We start from the raw sequence: 19,877 nt of genomic DNA on the forward strand, positions 1-19,877 counted from the left end.
TGTTCATTGCAATTGCTGCATCTAGTGACTACTGTGTCTTACGTACAGTCACAAAGTCATAAAATACCAGGATTTGCAGGCAGAAATGAGGGCAATATGGAAGAAGAATACCCAGACAGTTCCTATAATAGTAGGAGCAATTGGTCTTATAAAAAAAGAATTTACAGTCGTACTTAGATATGTTACCAATACATGTAATTCTGTATGAATTGCAGAAAGAGTAATGACTGGGCACATTGTGGGTGCTGCAAAGAGTACCTCTGGCTAACATCAAAGATTGAAACAAGACTAATTTCATGATCTTTAATCATACTTTGACTTAAGAATGGGGTACATTCCCATCATGGTATTAGAAACCCAAAAGACTTGGAGAAATTAAAAATGGTGTACTATGGACACCTCTATGTTACAAACTAAACTGAGTATGCAGGAAGCATATATGAATCAGCATACTATTTGTATGAATACCAGAACCTAATAATATCAAGATGCATGTTCAGGCTGATACAGAAGAAAGTGTAGAAGGTTTAAAAGGAATTTGGAAAATATGGAGAAGCAGACTGTATGCTGTAACAAATTCAGTGCAAAAATTGTAAAATACTGCATCTGGAAAACAATAGGAAACATAATACACCTTTATAAGGAAGTAGTAATAGCATTAAAGTGGAAAGGAACACAAAGACAGCTGTGTGTAAAGTTAAGTAAGGGAAACTGAGGTGTACAAGGAAAGGCATCGGCAGTACTAGAGGATGTACTTATTACCTCTCACCCTACACACTTGGTGATACCCCTTGTATGTTAGTGTCTGCAGTTCTGGAGCTTCAGCTTTCTTCTTTGAAATGAAATAGATGTAACAGAAGTGACTTTTGGAGATTAACAAAAATAGTGTACCATCTGCACCACAAGTTTTATAAAAAGATAAAGAAAAAACAGCTTAGCATATAATCTTCTCAAAAGAGGGAGAAAAGAAAATGTGAGAAAGGTTATGTAGTTTTAGAGAATCGACAGATTTCAAAAGGGTCACCATCTTTCAAAATAAATAATAAAAACTAGCATAAAAATGAGAAGATATAATGCAACTGATACAAAATAAACAGTTTCAGGTAATATGAAAACTCTTCTAAAAGAAATAGGGACAAGATAAAAAGAAGGAGAAGTGTCACTGCCAGGTTTGCAGGTTTTGTGGAAGTACAACAGACATGAATGAAACAGGAAGTAATGAGGAATTAAATAGTAAAGTAGAAGAGAAAGGCAATGTATTGATGTTACAGGAGCAAGGGAAACAAAACAAGCCTGTAATATGTTGTACTTATAAAACGAAGCCTTACAGTTTCAAGTAGAATAGAACATCTACACAGGGACTAGAACATACTGCTATCAAGTCTCATGATGTACAGAAAAGTCAGGAAGAGTAAGAAGTCTGAGAGCCCTAGTGGAAGAGAAGACTAGAAGAATAAACTATACACAAAGAAAATTACAAGCATATTGTGGAAAATAGGATATTACCAATCAATACTGATTTATTATAATAGAGGCAAGTAGTATATGAAGGCTGGAGCTCAAGCAACACTTAATGACTTCTTTCTTTAATGTATAAAGAGCTGTTAATAGTGCTTGGTAAATCACTGGGTAAACTATGTAGTGTCCGCATGAATACAGGAATAATGTCACAGGATCACATGATGACAAACGTGGTGCTCTTGTATAAATTACATTTTTGAAGGAGCAATACAGCTACAGGCTTGATCATTTCAGTTTTAATTGTGGGAATATTTAAAAAGTTCTGATGGGCATGTTATTGGAGTTGTTGAATACTAGCATTCTTGCTGGATGACAGCATAGTTTTGTGAAATATAGGTCCAGACAGTACAGCTTCATCCATCTTTAAGGCCAGTTCACAACAGAAATGGACAAAAGGCTTCCAGTGAAACTGGTAAACCTGCATTTCAATAAGGCTTCTAATGCCATTACAAGGTTTTGGGAGATGCATAAAATGAATTGGAGTAAAGCTTCAAATGATGATGTGTATATAATGCTGGATCTTTTTTTAATCAAAAACAGAGAATCATTCTTAGTGTGAAGACAACTGGGGAAAGGAAGTCACACATGGGGTATCACACAACTAAGTGCTGTTATGATTCATGTTTATCATATCTGAGTCATGTACAACAGTGAAACTTCAAGCTATCTGATATTAACTCTAAGATGGGAGCACCAGTTACACATGGCAGATAAAACAAGAGATTACACCTGACAGATGAAAGAAGTTACAGGAGGTGGATAAAAAGAAGTGGTTACAGGTGGTGGAGCTAGACTCCTGTAAGATCTTTGCAGGCAAGCAACGTGATTAAATATAGGAAGCTCAGGATTACTGTGAAATTAATGTGCAGTGTAATGTAGTGTAGATATTCAGGAAGAACATACATGCTTAAGAGGAAGTGCTGAGGAAGACAGAGAATAGAAAAGAGTGAGAAGGTTATAATAATTCCCAGCATGAAACATGTGGAGGAAAAAAATAAAAAAAAAATTAAACAGTGGCTATGTTCATCAGGGTGCAGGAATGCTTACCTGGGCATTGTTCTCATCCTTCCACTGCACAAGCTGCACTTGAAATACTGTATCTAGTTTTAATTGACAGAGAATGTGAGATATTCTTCAAAGATGGGATACAAAGCAGAATTAGCAAAATAATAAAAGGGATGGAAGGGCTCGGTTATAAGTACTATGAGTTCTTGACATGCACTAGTTATAAATTAGGAAGGTGGTATGACAGAGACACATCTCAATGTCAAGTCATCAGATGGGTGGAATGGAGCCATGAGTCCATTAATATATTTGTATTATTTGATATACCATTTTTAATCTTGTTATCAATACATTTTGCAATACAATAGGTTTTAGACCTACACCCATCAACTATTGGTCTAAAAGGTGGGTGTTCAAGACATTTGTGTATTTTTAGTATACCAAAGATACTAGCTAAAGCTGGTTTATCATTTAGCATAAAATCATAATCATCCTTGTTGATCTCATGTTGCAAAAGCATATCATACAAAAGTAAATCAATTCTCCGAAATGCCACATTGATTTCATTCCTTGACACTTCACAATATTTATCCATAAAAGCAAGGCATTAATGTTATACTGATAATCAACTGAGTTCATAACAACCAGCCCTCACCCCTTATCAGGTTTCATTACCCAATATCGCCATCATCAACCAAATCATGCAGTAGAGTATTCTCAATATCGGTTACATTTGTAAAATTAAACTCATTCCTACTGTTTAAAATGTTGCGAATATCATATTCACACATTTTTTCAAAGGTTGAAATGGGATTAATCAGGGGTGGATTAAATATATTGGGCCAGTGTAATGAATTTCTACAATCATGTATTTCATTAAATAACATTTTGAAATTTAACTTTCTCTTAAATAGTTTTAAATCACATATTACATCAATAACATTTGCTCGTTGGGCTTGTACAAAAGTAAAGCCCTTTGATAAAATATCGGCATGTCCAGCACTGAGAACTTTATTTGAATAATATTTTAACGTCTCCCAATGTGTTTTCAATAATGTCCAAATTTATAGACATTACATTACTTACAGTTTCATTTAAGTCCACCAGATGATAATGTTCCCCAAGGCCCTCCAATGCTCTTTCTTCAATTTCAGAGCCATAATCACTTTGATAGAGAAAAATTCCATCCGACTGTTCAATTATCTCCTGTAATAGTTGTTTGTTTGTTTCGGATGGGCTCCTTGCCTGAAATGTGTTTTCCTGGTGTCCTGTTGTCTCCACGAGGGTAGCCACTTCCTCATGTTCTGGTTTTGAATGCTTTCAGACTGCCACGGTCCCACCCCATCTAAAAGGATCATCTCCCCCCTTGCACGGTGACATCACTACTTTTGATTGGCTTTTCGTTGCTGGTTGCCGAGGGAACCCGGTGGTGCTGGATACACTTTCTTCTGCTCATAAATACTCATATCCCTTTTGATTTTATTCAATTTATGCTCATAGTTTTTGGTACAATAATTGTTAATAGACAAGTAAATACCATCATAGTCTTTCTTGTAGCGAACAAAGGCCAAATCTGATCGTATAGTTTCATTCAATTCTACCAACTTTTGATCAAGTATATCAATACGCTTATTATTATATTTAACCATTAGTCTCATTAAATCACACCCTGCCCTATCAAACAGAGCATGTAATTCATCAATAAAGTCTGCATTATTAGCTGCCCCATTAGGGTAGCACCATAAGCGCAACCCTTTGGGCATTTGTTGTAGTTCAATATTTTTCCGCAGGTAATTGTTTTCTAACTGCAACCTTTTATACTCAAGCAAAGCTTTCTCAAATTAGTCCAATTGGTCAGCCATAGTAAAATTTGCATTTCCATCTTTAGCTCTCCTAGAGCCAGGGGTGCCATCCATATTAAAAAAAAAGTCATTTACCTTCCAGTTATATATCAGTTCTCTCGAAGCTGTACAATTTGAGGCTGCCTGTTCTCTATTTGAAACCTGGGTGATGGGTAAACCCAATGAATCAGGGAAACCACTTTGTGTTGCTGCCATACTGTTACCACATACTTGCCAAGAAATATCCGTAAGCTGCTGACTTACTTGTAGAAATAAGGTAAAAACATTACCAGTGGTATTACCGGTTTTCTGGTTCTTCATAGAAGCATGCTCCCAACAATAAAACAAATGACTCCAAACACCAGAAACAGACCAGGAACAATATTGTAGAACAAACTCCAGAAGACTAGTGACCAGTCAGCTAAATGAAACAGTTGTTTAGCACTTTCGTAAACTTTCATCAGAACAACATAAATTAATCAAGAACCTTGCTTTTTATGGATAAATATTGTGAAGTGTCAAGGAATGAAGGAATGAAATCAATGTGGCATTTAGGAGAATTGACTTATTTTTGTATGATATACGTTGCAATATGAAATCAACAAGGATGATTATAATTTTATGATAAATGATAAACCAGCTTTAGCTAGTATCTTTGGTATACCAAAAATACACAAATGTCTTGAACACCCACCTTTTAGACCAGTAGTTGATGGGTGTAGGTCTAAAACCTCTTATATTGCAAAATGGATTGATAACAGGATTAAAAGTGGTATATCAAATAATACAAATATATTAAAGGGCTCATGGCAGTTTTTGGAAAAACTAAACAGTATACCTTCTAGTGAGGATGTTTTTTTTCTGACCATGGATGTTCATGATTATTTATTTTCTGTTACACCTCATGAATTGAGTTTGGTTTGGTTTGGTTTGAAGAAGAATTATATTCTACCACAACAGTAAATAATACCATAGTCAATGTTTGCACAGCCCATATGGAAGTAGTTTTGAAAAATAATTTCATTTATTTTCAAGGCCAAGCTTATAAGCAGACTATTGGTGCGGCAATGGGGGCAGCATGCGCCCCCAGTTTTGCAAATTATGTTATGGCCCATTGGGAATCTGAGTATATTTTACACAGTATGTATTCCAAATGTTGGTCCATATATCTTAAATTTTTGGATGATGTTTTTATTTATTGGACTGATATGGAGGACAAACTGAATTAATTTTTACTATATATAGACAATACTGTTAATTTTTTGAGATTTTCCTCCCAATATCATCCAGACACTATTTCTTTTTGGATGTTGAGATTGGAAAAGATTTCAAAAACAATTGTTTTTATTCTACGTTATATAGGAAACCAACTTTTTCCAGTACGTACTTACATTATTCTAGATGGCACCCAGAACATAAAAAAAAGCAGTAGTAAAGGGGCAGCTTGTTCGGGCAGCCAAAATGGTTTCCAAAAATGATCAGTTTGTTCAGGAAGCCAACAAGATAGTTGATATGTTTCAAAGAAGGGCCTACCCAGAAGGTTTATTAAACAGGGTATATAATGAAGTTAATATTAAAAGGAGAAATGGCACCTATTCACCCATATTGGGTTGTCGGGTGATCAGCACTAATGATAATGTTAATACATTGGTTGAAGGGAATAAATATGTATTTAGTTTCATTACTACTTTTAATTTCAACAGTGATTTGATTTTAGTAGTATTTGAAAAAATTGGTATGTAATACTTAAAAATAATGAGTTGGTGGACAACGTGGGGTCCACACCAACTGTGGTCTATAAAAAAGATAGGTCATTAAAAGTTAGACTGGAGAAAAAGAATTTCAATAGTACAGGTATGAGACAGGTCCAGCTTGGTACTAAAAAAATGTGGTCGTTGCTCCCTATGTTCCTATATAAACAATAAGGATGTTTTTTGTATTAGGAACAGGAAGTATAAAGTTAAAGGGCACTTTTCATGTAACACTTCTAATGTTGTTTACCTTGTGCAATGTAACCAATGTTTATTATTTTATATTGGAAAAACTAGCGGGGCCTTTAAAAAGTGAATATATGAACATGTCCTTGATATTAAAAACAAAAATGTACAAATGCACTTTATAGGCATGTAGAAACATTTAATAATCAGAATTTTAATTGTTTTAATTATAGAACAAGTACAAAAGGATTCACAAAGGTGGGTAATAAATGAACATTTGGATAAACAGGAATTAAGATGGCAGATTATATTAGACACCTATAACTATCCTGGATTAAATTATAGTTGTTCTATTACCACCCTGTTAAAATTAATGGCATATAGTATAAAATGAAGTTGTATTTTACAATGGTTTTTAGAAATTTGTTGGTTTTACTTTAACTGATTTAATTAATAAGTCATGTGATTAATAACTGAGGAGTATATATAGGGAAGGTTCTTGATTAATAGATGTTGTTCTGATGAAGGTTTACGAAAGCGCTAAACAACTGTTTCATTTGGTGAATAAAGAGTTTTAGTTGACTGGTCGCTGGTCTTCTGGAGATTGTAAATAGGTGCTGCTTTTTTTCTTTCTTTCTCTCTTCTCTCTTTTTTCTTGTTCAGTTTTGAGAAATGAAACCACTGCAATGAAAAAAAAAAGACCTGATTAAAAGAGCATGACAAAAAAATTAATGTGCTTCTTTTCATTCTTCCATTGGGTAATAACTGGATTAAGGACCTTAGATTGATTTAGTAACAAGTTTTAAGAGAAAGCAATTAAAGGAAACATATTGAACATTATGAGGCTTTTTACAAGCAAATGAATATATGCTTAGTGGCAATTATGTATCAGGCCCTCCTTGTCTCCCTGGAAACAATCTGATAAAGAGAAATTGACTCTGATTCTCATGTTGCCATGGAGACAATCTGTCAATGAGAAAGTGGCTGTCTCTTTCTCATGTTTTCATGGAGGCAATCTGATAAACAGAAATTGGTTACTGTCTGGTGGAGAGTGATTGGCTGGGTAAAAAAAGAGAAACTGGCTAGAAGATAATGTTCTCTAAAAGCATTCAGGAGTTTTCCTAACTGGGAGAACTATAAAGATAAGAGAAAACCAGTTAGCACTTAGTAGAAGTACAGGCTGCACCATGCGTCTTAGTATGGATAACCTTTCTTTTAGGTTAACTCAAGACTGTCAGTGTGGCTGTTCAGTTTGGGACATTTGTTCTTGTTAGGAGGGTAAAACTTCAATATTTGAAGATGTACATAGTTTTGTGTTTTAGTATTAATTTAATAAGTTTTAGGGGGGGGTCTTAGTTTTTTGAGAGGTTTAAACAAAACAAAAAATGTGTAACATGTGACATAGGCTCAAATGGATATTACAAGAAACAACTATATAAAAGTTCAACCTGCCAAACAGTGTATGCATGTAACACAAAAGCTGGAAGTAGACAATTAACAAAAAAATGTGTTATGCATAGAAGGTGGGAATAATAACTTGTTAATACAATGATACTTCCTGTAATGTCTATAAATATCAATGGTCTCACAAATAAATATAAAAAATAAAGAATAGTGAACTATATTAAAAATGTAGAATGCAAATAACTTTGTTACAGTAGAAACACTTGGAAAGAACTGAACGTGTGAATTTGATAAAGAAAGGTTTTCAGGATGGTTATTCGGTGGAATATCTAGGACAAATGAAAAATGGTGTATGTATGTATGTCAATTGCAAGAGGAGCTCCAATGGTGAAAACACTGGATAAAAAAGATAATAATGGCAGATTTGTAATTACAAGGAGCTGCTGGCAAGGGAGGAGGATTACTCTTGCTTATATTTATATTCCAACTAAAACTGCTATAATGGAGCTTATGAAAATTCTGGGAGAAATAATTAGTTTTCAGCAAGGAACATTACTTCTAGGTGGGGACTGGAATTTGATTTACAGCAGTGAAGATGTGTCTTGGGGTCCCAAAAGGGAAAGTTTAATAAAGGAGGGTAGATTTGTGAAGAAACATGAAAATATTTGGCATGGAAGATGTGAATTCAGTAATAGGAGTCCAGAGGGAATTTACATATCATTCTCCAAGATATAAAAACTGGGCTGGACTAGACAGAATTTACATTTCACAGGAACATGTGCATTTAATTGAAGGACTTGATACACACCCAATATCTATTTCAGATCATGCACTAATAATAACTAAAATAAAAACGCAGGGTAATGAAATAAAAATGAGACACTGGTGCTTTGTTACCTATCTGATGAAAATTGAGGAATTTAAGGAATGGGTAGTAGAGAAGATTCAGTAGCTATTTGCAAGGAAAGAATTTACTTCTGAAAATATAGCTAGGGAGGGGGATAAAATTAAGGTGGAGTTTAAAAATAGGGTGGAAATGAAAGAAATGGAGCTATGCTTAAGAAGTAACAATTATTTAGAGGGACTGACAAATGTTAAAGTAATGGAGAATAGATGAAATCTCACAGAACAAGGAGAGGATCAACTGCAGAATGCTAAGTAGATAATAAGAGATTACCTCAATAATATACATGAGATTAGAAAGATTGCTGTTAAGCAACTGTTTTTCGATAATAACTATGACATAAGGGAAATACTGCCAGCCCAGCTAGCTGGAATTTTGTAAATAGTTATATGTCATTTGTGAATACCAAAATGATGTAATTGCTTGTGTTACCAAATGTATTAGAACTATATGTTAAGTGTATATTAAACTGCTGGTACAGAAGGTGTGTTGAATAGGATTTGTACAGTACTGAGCTTCCAGGATGTGTCCACAGTGTACCCTACTGCAAAAGAACAGAATTGCATGTAAACTATATACCTGTGCAAATATATGTTTTAATAGTAGAAACTGGGACATAAAGAGTTAACTTACAAAACGTCAAGAAAATAAGTTGAAATTAAATTGTTTTACAATTGTGCTATAAAAGTTAGTTTCAATGCAGCAAGGAGATAGGGTGTCTAGAACTAAGGTGCCTTCTGCACTGTTTTGTAAGTGTTTTATTTGTTTATGTCTTCTCGCAATTGCAAACATCTGAAGGCTATGTAATTTTCACTAGGAGATGTGAAATGCTACAGTGGGAGGTTTAGCTTGGGAACTTAAGTCAAGTGACAAAAAGTGATGTCATCCAAGCTAACTCAGCAGTAATATTTGATATTAATTTAACAACTCTCTCAGAGAGAGACTGGGCATTTTTTATTTTGTCATGGACCCAGCAAGAACATCCACTCATCATCACCATCTGCACTTGCCATGCTCTGTAGATAGGTTTCTAGGGCATGGTAACTCTTTTTAGATATAGTTAGGAATATAGTAAAGATTAGTTTAGATGTTTTCTGTATTTATTTGAGATTGTTGTGCATTGTTATTTTAAATATTTCCTGTGATTTTGAACTCTGAAGTTACTGTGTTGAGTTACTGAGTATTGTCTTGTTCTTTTGTTATTTATTATTGAATATATTTAAACCTATATTTGTGGCTGATATTTGTGAGACATATTTAAGATCTTAGTGTACTTGCATATGTATTTTGTAACACAGGTCAGGCCACTCCTAAATAGCTTTGCAAGTCTTGGTCAGACTACCATTTGGATTAATAGTAACATTAGACAGTAGGATTAGACACCCTTTGTTAAGGGCCTTAAAAGTAGCTGAAAAGAGGTTCTGGTGGCAGTGATAACTACCTTATAGTCTGGGCAGAAGGGAGCATAGCTAGTAACCTGTGCCGGGCTTTCCCAGGTGTATGTGTAAAACGGATCTCCAAGAGTCTGTGTGTCAGCTACTTGGGCAGGGACATGAGGCACTGGTTGGACAGAGAGAGTGTTGGAGGACGTTGCTTGTAATCCTGGTTAAGGACTCCACTCTATAGCTGTGCCAGTGGGGAGTCTTGTTGGGGATATGGAGAAAGAGGGAGAAAGCAGCCCCAGGCTGACTGTGATCTCTGTGTGCTCTTAAGGGGAATTGCACTTTACTGAGTGTGTACTTGTCATCTTCCCAGTGTGTACATCCCCTAGCTGTTACCAGTGGTGAAGATGGAGTCTCCTTCATTACTGGGCCAGTGCAGGGGAATCACATATAGAGCACAAAAGCTTTTAGCACAACTCAGGTGACAGAAAGTAGAAAGGGCTGTTGCCATGCTTAGGGAGCCTATAACAAGGAATGTGACAAGAGATCCTGTAAAGATATTAGAAATATTTCAGAAATTTTATGAAAGTCTGTATAAAACAGAGAAATATGGAAATCAAGGAAAGATACAATTGGAAATGTTTATGGAAGAATTAATATGCCAAGGTTCAAGGTAGATGAGGCTCAATTACTAATGGATAGAATAGGAGGAGATGAGATAAAAATTGTGATTTATGACCAATCTACAGGTAAGTCCCCAGGAATAGATGGTATTCCTGTAGAAGTTTGGAAGCTAGGAGGGGAAAAAACTGGTAAAGATTTAGAAGGTTTTCTTTACCAGTATTTTAAGAGGAAGAGAAGTACCAACACCCTGGAAGAAAGCAGTGGCGTCTGTAATAACCAAAGAGGGTAAAGATCCAGTTTTACAGAGGCCCATTTCAATACCAAACCATGATTCTAAAGCGCTCATGTCTTTAATGGCTAAAAGAATGGCAAAAGTAATGTCAAAATTGATATATATATGGATCAATTCAATTTTGAGAAGGGGAGGTAAACATTTGACAACATTACAGAACACTGATGATCTAGAAGGAAGCAGAATGTAAGAAAATACCATTGTTGTTGTTGGATCTTGATGTAGAGAAAGCATTTGGGGCTCTATGAACAGGGCAATGGAAGCATTTGCATTTCCTGAAAAAATTATAAGGCTGATTAGGAAGACATATGAGGGATCGGAAGTGAAAATTAAAGTGGGTAGTGTCCTTGCCAATAATTTCTGCTTTAGCAGAGAAACCAGACATGGGTATCCTCTTTACCCTTTCTTATTTGCATTATATTTAGAACCATTGACAAAGAAAATAAGGTACTGAGTCTGATCCATAGCTCTGCTTAGATTTTAATATCCTGACAGGAAATATACTTTAATTTTAAAAAATCTAAATAAAAGTATACTAAAAGATAGATTAACATAGACTCTTTATTATTTTCTAAAACTTAATACATAGTCAAGATAATTTTTTAATTATTCCTGTCAAGAAGTTTTCTACTGGAGATCTCAACATGAGCAACTTGAAGAACCCACACCAGGAAAGTGAGTGAAGAAAGAATTACATCTTATAATAACAAACATCTAAGAACTGTCACTAAAATGGACAAATTTGAAACCAAATGGATATTATCAAACAAGAATGCAGTAAACAACTTGAACTTCTAAATGGAATAGTAAAAAAAAACAATCTGAAAAGATTATTGCCTTACAGGAAACAGTAACTGACCTAGATACTAGAGTGACAGAAAATGAACATCACAATGAATTTCTTCTGAAACAAAACACCAGGCTGATTGAGAAACTGGAAGACCTTGAAAGTCGATCAAGGAGGAATACCATTAGAATATATGGAATTCCTGAGAAAGATGAGGGGGCTAACATGATTCAATTCCTCAATAAGTGGTTTTCATTAGCAATAAACATGCCTGAATCCCTCTCTTTTGGAATTGAGAGGGCTCATCGGTCCCTGGCAAATCCAGCTTTGCCTCTGATTTCATCTAACCCCAGGTCTATAATAGTTAGATTTCATTCCTTACAAGACAAGGACTTAGTGCTGAAATCAGCTTGGACTAATTCCCCTATTAAGATAGGTGAAAAATGTATTTGTTTTGACAATGACTACACCTCTACAGTCATATCCAGAAGAAAGGAGTGTGTTCCTCTAATTAAGTACTTGAAAAAAGTCAATATTAAAGCTCAATTTTTTTTCCTGCAAGAATAAAAATCACCTTGCCAGAAGAAGTGAAGATCTTTGATTCCCTACAAGAAGTAGTAGAATTTATCCAAAAGAAGAAAATACTGTCGGACAAAGAAGAAATGGAATTGTCATCCCAGAGTTTGAAGAGACAGGCAACAAAAAAATGAATGGTCTATGAAGGAAGGAGAAAACAAAACTAAGAAACTAAAGGACAAATAAATAAATTCCTTCTAATTTTAAATGCTTTGTTTTATGAATCATAATATATTTGATTCCGGAAAATCTCTATACTGTAAGGTAATGTGAATCATCTTTATTATTAACTTTCTCATTTCCTTTCTATATCTACTTCTTCTAATTACATATAGTAATAAGTATTTAAATAACATTCTCTCTCTTTCTCTCTCTCTCTCTCTTCTTTCTTCCCATTCCTTTTTGTTACTAATGTTCCTTTTCTCTCTTATCTCCACTATAAGTACTTTACATACCTTTCCCTTTTAAATAACAACAAAGGATATATGTCTTCTAATTCTTCAGTAATAGTATAATTTGACTTAATATCAAAGTGCATTTTTTTCTAGTGGGTCAGTGGTGGGGTAACAGTATGTTTCTGATTAATGTTTCTAACTAGATGTTTTAGACTCTTTGTTTAGACACATACAAACATTAATGCAGTACATTAATGGTGTTTTATAGATGGCTAAATATAAGTTATATATATATATATATATATATATATATATATATATATATATATATATATATGTATGTATATATCTATATATATATATATATATATATATATATATATACTAGGTTCTTTTTATCCTCTGGTCTGATTAATTGGTGGGCAAATGATTGAAATGTTATAAAATTATTTCTGATTTGAGGCACCTGTTGTTACTTCTAAATAGCTGTTTTTATATGAAAGGGTTAATTTTTTCATGATGTGTTCTGTGTGACTGTTCTCATTGTAGAGATTCATGACATGCACTGACAAGGCAGCTATATATGTGTGTATATATATATATATATATATATATATATATATATATATATATATATATACACACACACACACACACACACACACACACACACACTCACACATATATATATCTCCACAAATAAACACATTACATGCACACACACACACACACACACACACACACACACACACACACACACACACACACACACACAACCTATCCCTAACCTAACCTTGATGCTAACCATAAACACTCACAATTGCACACACACACACACACACACACACACACACACACACACACACACACACACACACACACAATCTATTCCCTTACCTAACCCTTTCTCTAACCATAATCCAAGCACATTTACACAAAAACACACACATAGTATACATCCCATTTACCTGCTTTATATAGATTGATAGATATGTAGGGATATAGATACACACACACACACACACACACACACACACACACACACACACACACACACACACGCACGCACACACGCACACACGCACACACACACACACACACACACACACACACACACACACACATATATGCACACATGCAATTCCCAATTATTTGTAACTGCAAAGCAAACATATGTGTTTTATTTTATACTCAAGTAATTGAGGTGATCTGAGGATTATTTTCAGTCATGACCAAAGCTGTTCAGCGGTACTCAGTTGTGCAATTGTTTTGGAAGCATTAGAAAGTTTACATGATCTGCCTGGCATTTTGTAGTTTGAAAAGAATGAAAAAATCCAAGTCTGCCAGCATGAAATACAAAACTAATGCAGTGAACCTTATTATTTCTCATGTACTATACCCTTAGCCGGCCTTTGGCATAGGCCAACAAGGTGTCCGCCTAGAGTGCCGCTCTAGCAGGGGTGCTTTTCTAGTATTTATATGTTTAGTTTTTTAGCAGTAAAGAAATGGTTTCTTTACAATGCGTTGAATAGAAGAAAAAATGAAGAATAAGACAAGCAGCAAGAAAAATGAAGAAAAAAGTAATCTGAATAGTGTAGATAGACCAGGATGGGGGCACCGCTTGTTGTGAAGGCATTGTGGAGCCCTTTTGCCTGGGTAACTGGCTGACCAAAGGCCAGCCTTGACTATACCATCTCTTGCTTGTAGGAAAATGTGTTTACAGAAGAATAAAACTAATTGTTGAAAGCTTAGCAGCTGTCAGTTTTTTTGTTTGCACAATGATTTAATCATGCATCAGACATTGTTTCTTGTTGTGTGGAGAATGTGTAGCAGTACAAATACACAGGAAAACTAAACAAGCATTTATCTCTGTCTCAAGATAGTTTAGACAACACAGATAGAAAAAACATATTCAGGAGATAACAAAACAACAAAAAAGTTTTGTGCAATAAATGTTTGGGAGCAAGGACATAAACAGTGTACACAAGTATATATATGCAGTCAGTGGATGGGGCAACCTAGTACAGGTCAAAATAAAAAATATATATTAAAAAAATACCCCACATTTTTTGTCTGGCTTTGGTACCTGTAAGACTGCTTTTGCTTATCACTGCACTTTAAACACTGGCATTATAATTACGTTACCTCATTACTCCTCTCCAGACCACCATTAGTCTTTAAGATAGCTGTTTGTTTGGCCAGCCAGTCACTCATGATGCAGTCAGCGGGCAAAATATTGGGATGGAAGGTATGATGCACACCTTTAGCAGCCAGGGCACCAACCTGATTGTGGAATATAGCTGCAAAAACATACCAGTGCCCTTCAAAATGGATACCCTAACTGATGGAGGGTAAATGTATGCTCATGTCATTTGTAAGAGTCTGGAAGAAGCAGTTATCATCAGACTCATCACCCATTTTTTACATTTTTTTTTACATGGAGTCGGGGTGTCACATCAACTGTTACCATCTCTTTTAATTCAGTGCCACTCTTCTTCGACTGTCATGCTTGACTGTTGCAGGTCTTAGGTCACACAATTCATCCATCTCTTTGCTGGATGTCTTGATTTCCTCTTGCCTTCATCCAGTCTATTCAAAATTGCCTTCACCAGGTTATCTTCTGATTTCTGGCACATGTTCCTGTTCCACTGTAATCTGTTCTCTATGACCTTCTCTGCAATTGTAGGTGCTTGGGCATCTGCTCTGATATCCTCATTTCTTCTTCTGTCTCACAATGTGCATCCTTCCACCCATCTCAGGGACTTCATTTCCACCTTTTCTAGCTTCATCAACTACTCTGCCTTCACTGCCTAGGTTTCTGTTCTATATAGTAGTACTGGTTGCACCACTGTTTTGTACACCTTACTTTTCAGCTTCTTTGGCATTTTTCTGGAATACACTACAATTGACACTCAGGGTCAGTTGACTGCAGCTCCTCTGTTTCTAACTTTGACCTTCTCATTCAGACTTCCCTTCTCCTCAGCTACCCCTCCCAGTTACCTGAAGCTGTTACCATTATACTATCTACCCTCTTCTCAACTCTCATCTTTTTCTGATTTCCACCATTTGTTGCCCTTACAAGTGTCTTATCTGTACTTAGTTTCATCCCATGTGCCTTCAGTTTTCCATTCCATTCCCCAATTCCTCGTTGAAGTTATTGCTCAGAGTCTGCTTGTAATGCCATATTATCTGCATATAGCAACTTTGATGATCTGTCTCCTCCTTCCTCTTTGCTAATGTAGTCTATTACCAGTATGAACAGCAATGGGGTCAGAGATAAACACACCCATTCCCAGTGGGAACCCTTCTGTAAGACCAAACACTGTTCACACTTGAGGCATTGGGCCTTTCTGCATAGCCTGTACTAATTCTAACTACGTTTCTAGGACTTGAAACTTCTGCATGACTACCCAAATTAACATGCTAGTGACCTCGTCATATGCTTTCTCCATGTCTAGGAATGCCCACTTGGACTCTGCTCATCTCTAGCTTCTTCTCTATCTATCCCACTGCAAATATCTGGTCAGTTTTCTCCATCCTCATCTGAATCTGAACTGGTCATCTCCCATTTAACTTTCTACCACTCTGCATATTCATTTACCAATCACCCTCTTCAGCGTTTTCATGTAGTGTGATAGAAGTTTGATTCCTCTATACTGCCCATAGTTCTGAATGTCTCATTTGTTCTTGTATACTGGCACTAATATGCTTATTTTGCAGTCACCTTGGATGCTCCTTTTCTCTATACTACTATGAGTATACTCAGGATCCATGTCTCCCCTAACTCGCACAGCATTTTGAACACATCTGTTGTGACCTCATCTGAGCTTGTTACTTGACCTGACTTCATTTTCTTTAGTGTTGTTCTTACTTCTTCTAGGGTGGGCTCCTCTTCTTTTTTTTCATTGTAGGCTGTGCCTGAGGCATCTCCACTTCGGCATGGTTTTATTAATTCAGAAGCTGCTGGAAATACTCCTTTCATCTGCCTTTGATGTCCTGTGGACTGCTGAACAGGTTGTTGCTGACATCCCTTAGGAAAGGTCTCATGACTATACTCTCTATCTTTCTGTCTTTGCTTTGTAACCTGATCGAGTTTCTTTGTGTATCTGCTGAGTCTCTTACCAGAAGTTGGTAAACTCCTCTGATGCCTTCTTCTTTATTATTGGAACTGCTGTCTTAGTGCCTTTGTTAACCAACCAATATTCCTTCTTAGCCTGGTCCATCTTTTCTCTCTCACACTTTTTTCTTCTTTCTTTTGATGTCTTTCTGGACTTCTGTATTCCACATCAGTTTTCCTTATGTACCTTATTTCCATACCTGGCTCTGCAGCATATATGTTCTATAGTCCTCACATGTGTTGCACTCAATGTAGGTTCACTAACAAAATGCATTATGGAACTGGATGACATGATATTAAAGAGGAGCAGTAGAGTCATCACAAATAATGTGACAAATGTTGTCATTGCTGGTCTGCTGGTTTGACAGATGTAGTTTTGAGTAAGTAACTTCACTTGCCCGTCACTCTACAGCATTGATAACTTTAGAGATTGCAGACAGTATTAGATTTGAAAGAATAAGACAAGGCAGGGGATCTCCTATCACTCATTAGTTTCAATACCACACGAGTCTGTGAAGTCATGAAACAGCAAAAAAAGCCTAGACTGAAAAAAAAAAACACTACTTGTGGAATAAAATATTTGGCAAAAGAGCAAGTAAGGAAATATGTGGTTCTTCCTTCTAAAAATTAAGAGTTACAAGGAGGAGCAATAAAATGGACAGTTCATGCTGATTTACTTGACGAGGAGTATGGTAAAAAAAAAGGCAAACAGAAGCCATATTATTATGCTGCTGTCCATTTTTTCCCATTATTCCCCTTCCTCCAAGTTCTTCCCTCTCATACCTCTTATCTTCTTAGTGTAAGAAATCTGGACAAAGCCAAAAATAATTGGGGAGCAATGACCCAAAAATAGGGACAAATTTAACTTATTGCACTAAGAAAGTTGACATGCTTTGTGCTATTGTGCATTTTCTGAAAAAAATAAATAAATCTGAAACTCAAATGTCCGTCATTATTTACTGACTTCACTCCTCATTGATTTGCCAGAAAATCACAAATTTTATGAGAAACAGACGAAAAGTATGAAGCAATAATTTGAACCTTCTGTGATAATCTGGATAGTTGAGAGGTATGTTCTGTCTTCATTCATTTAATGACATGTGGAGTGATGTAGCAGACATTTTTAAACATGTAGATTGTTTTGCATGTTGCCACACATTTGGTAGCAAACTGTTTAGTTTATTTTTTCATACTTTGTGAGATGCACTGTATAACAGTTATGCAATACTTTTGTAAATGTCTAAAACCTTTGTTCTGCAATTGCTTTAATACAAGAAAATAAAATGTTTGCAAACTGGACTTTTTCTAGTTTTCTCCATTGATAAGACAAAATATTTAAGATTTTTTTAAACAGCAGTGCAGGATTTGACCTAATCTACCCTAGGATTTAGGTGGGCTTCCTCAAATAACCATGTAGTAGGACCTATGTGACTAATAACTGGGGACTCTACATGCATCCTGGGGGATAACCTGGCATTGGCCTCTGCCCTCCATTGTGCTACACACACGCACACACACACACACACACACACACACACACACACACACACACACACACACACACACACACACACACACACACACACACACACACTAATATCTGTAACCATATAATAGTTGAGTATGCTGTGAGGATGGACATACTGCTGTCAACATTCACAGTGTATGGCCTTGTCAGAATGGTTATCAGGCAAAGGCAGGAGATTCCAGTTCCAGACCTAGACACCTCTGCAGATTAGAGGATTAACACAGTGCCGGTAACCCCAACTGCACCCGACAGTAGTTTATCTAGATGCAGTATGTGTGCTGCTGTGGCCCATAGACACAAAGGAACATGAGTAACTATTTGATACTCTAAGATTTGCTAATACAAGTTCTGTAACAGGAAGGCTGAATAACTGAAAATATGAACTTACAGATCTACTTTGGAAGCTCAAACTTTCAAAACTTCAAACTTCATATGGTTTAGACCATAACATCGAAGTTTTGAATGTTCAAAACTTCAATAGAAAACAAATAAAAACAAATTTTTTATTACGTTTATGCTGCACTCCCCACACCCGCTGCTAATTAAATATACCACCTCTGAGATCACACTGCAGTGAAAAGAATGCTAAATTTCCTGTTCCTCGCTGTGCAGCAATCTCCATTTAAACCATTAGAAGTTTCAAAACTTCAATCTTATGGTCTCGGCCATATGAAGTTCAAAGTTTTGAAACTTTGAGCTTCCAACGTAGACCTAAATTTACATATATTAAGTCCAATACTGCCATTTCTCAGAGTATATAGTTTTCTTCTGAGGTATGACAATCATGGAGATGGTATATATAGGTATGGGGGGGTTACAGATGGCTTTTCCCTTGCAAAACAACAACTTTAAAAGAAAACAGCAATGCTCATCATTTGCTGTTATTGTCTTCTTTTGGACATTTTTTTTCAAATTCCATATCTTGCACTTAAGAGTCTTCGAAACAAAGCCTTTAAGCCAAAAAATGGAGAACTCAGACCAAAAAGACCTTAATGCAAATTTAATAAGTACAAAGGAACAGCGTTTTCGCTACTCACAAAAGGTAGCTTCTTCAGAGGTATAAAAAGAGCGCGAACATAACGCTCTTTTAAATACACATGACACTGTGAATAACAAGTACATCACTTCCTGCATAAAAAGTGCTTCCAAATAAAAAGAATGCATACTTGGTTTGAAGCACTGCACTAGTACAATTTTAAACATAAAGCAAGCTTTATAAGCAATTTAAAATGCCATTGTAAGCATGAATAAACAACTTTATAACCTCAAAATGTTAGTATATGCAAATCTATAATAAAACGATCTACTGTAGAAAACCAAATACTAGAGAAAGGATGTGTTGTAAAAATTAAGATAATAACACAAACACAAAATACCTAAATGCACCTTCCAAAACAAGATTAGTATTTTAATTTCTACAACAAATATTTACATTAAAACAAATAAAATGTTTATAGCTACAAAAATAGATGTGTCAGTGCAAATTGCATTTAATAAAGCTGTATTAAACACTTCATTGTTGAAGTGCTTGTAGCTATTTCAATTTCAAAAAATCAATACTAGA

Source organism: Protopterus annectens, chromosome 3.part1 (assembly GCF_019279795.1).
Source record: "Protopterus annectens isolate FY-2018-M chromosome 3.part1, PAN1.0, whole genome shotgun sequence".
NCBI lineage: Eukaryota > Metazoa > Chordata > Ceratodontiformes > Protopteridae > Protopterus > Protopterus annectens.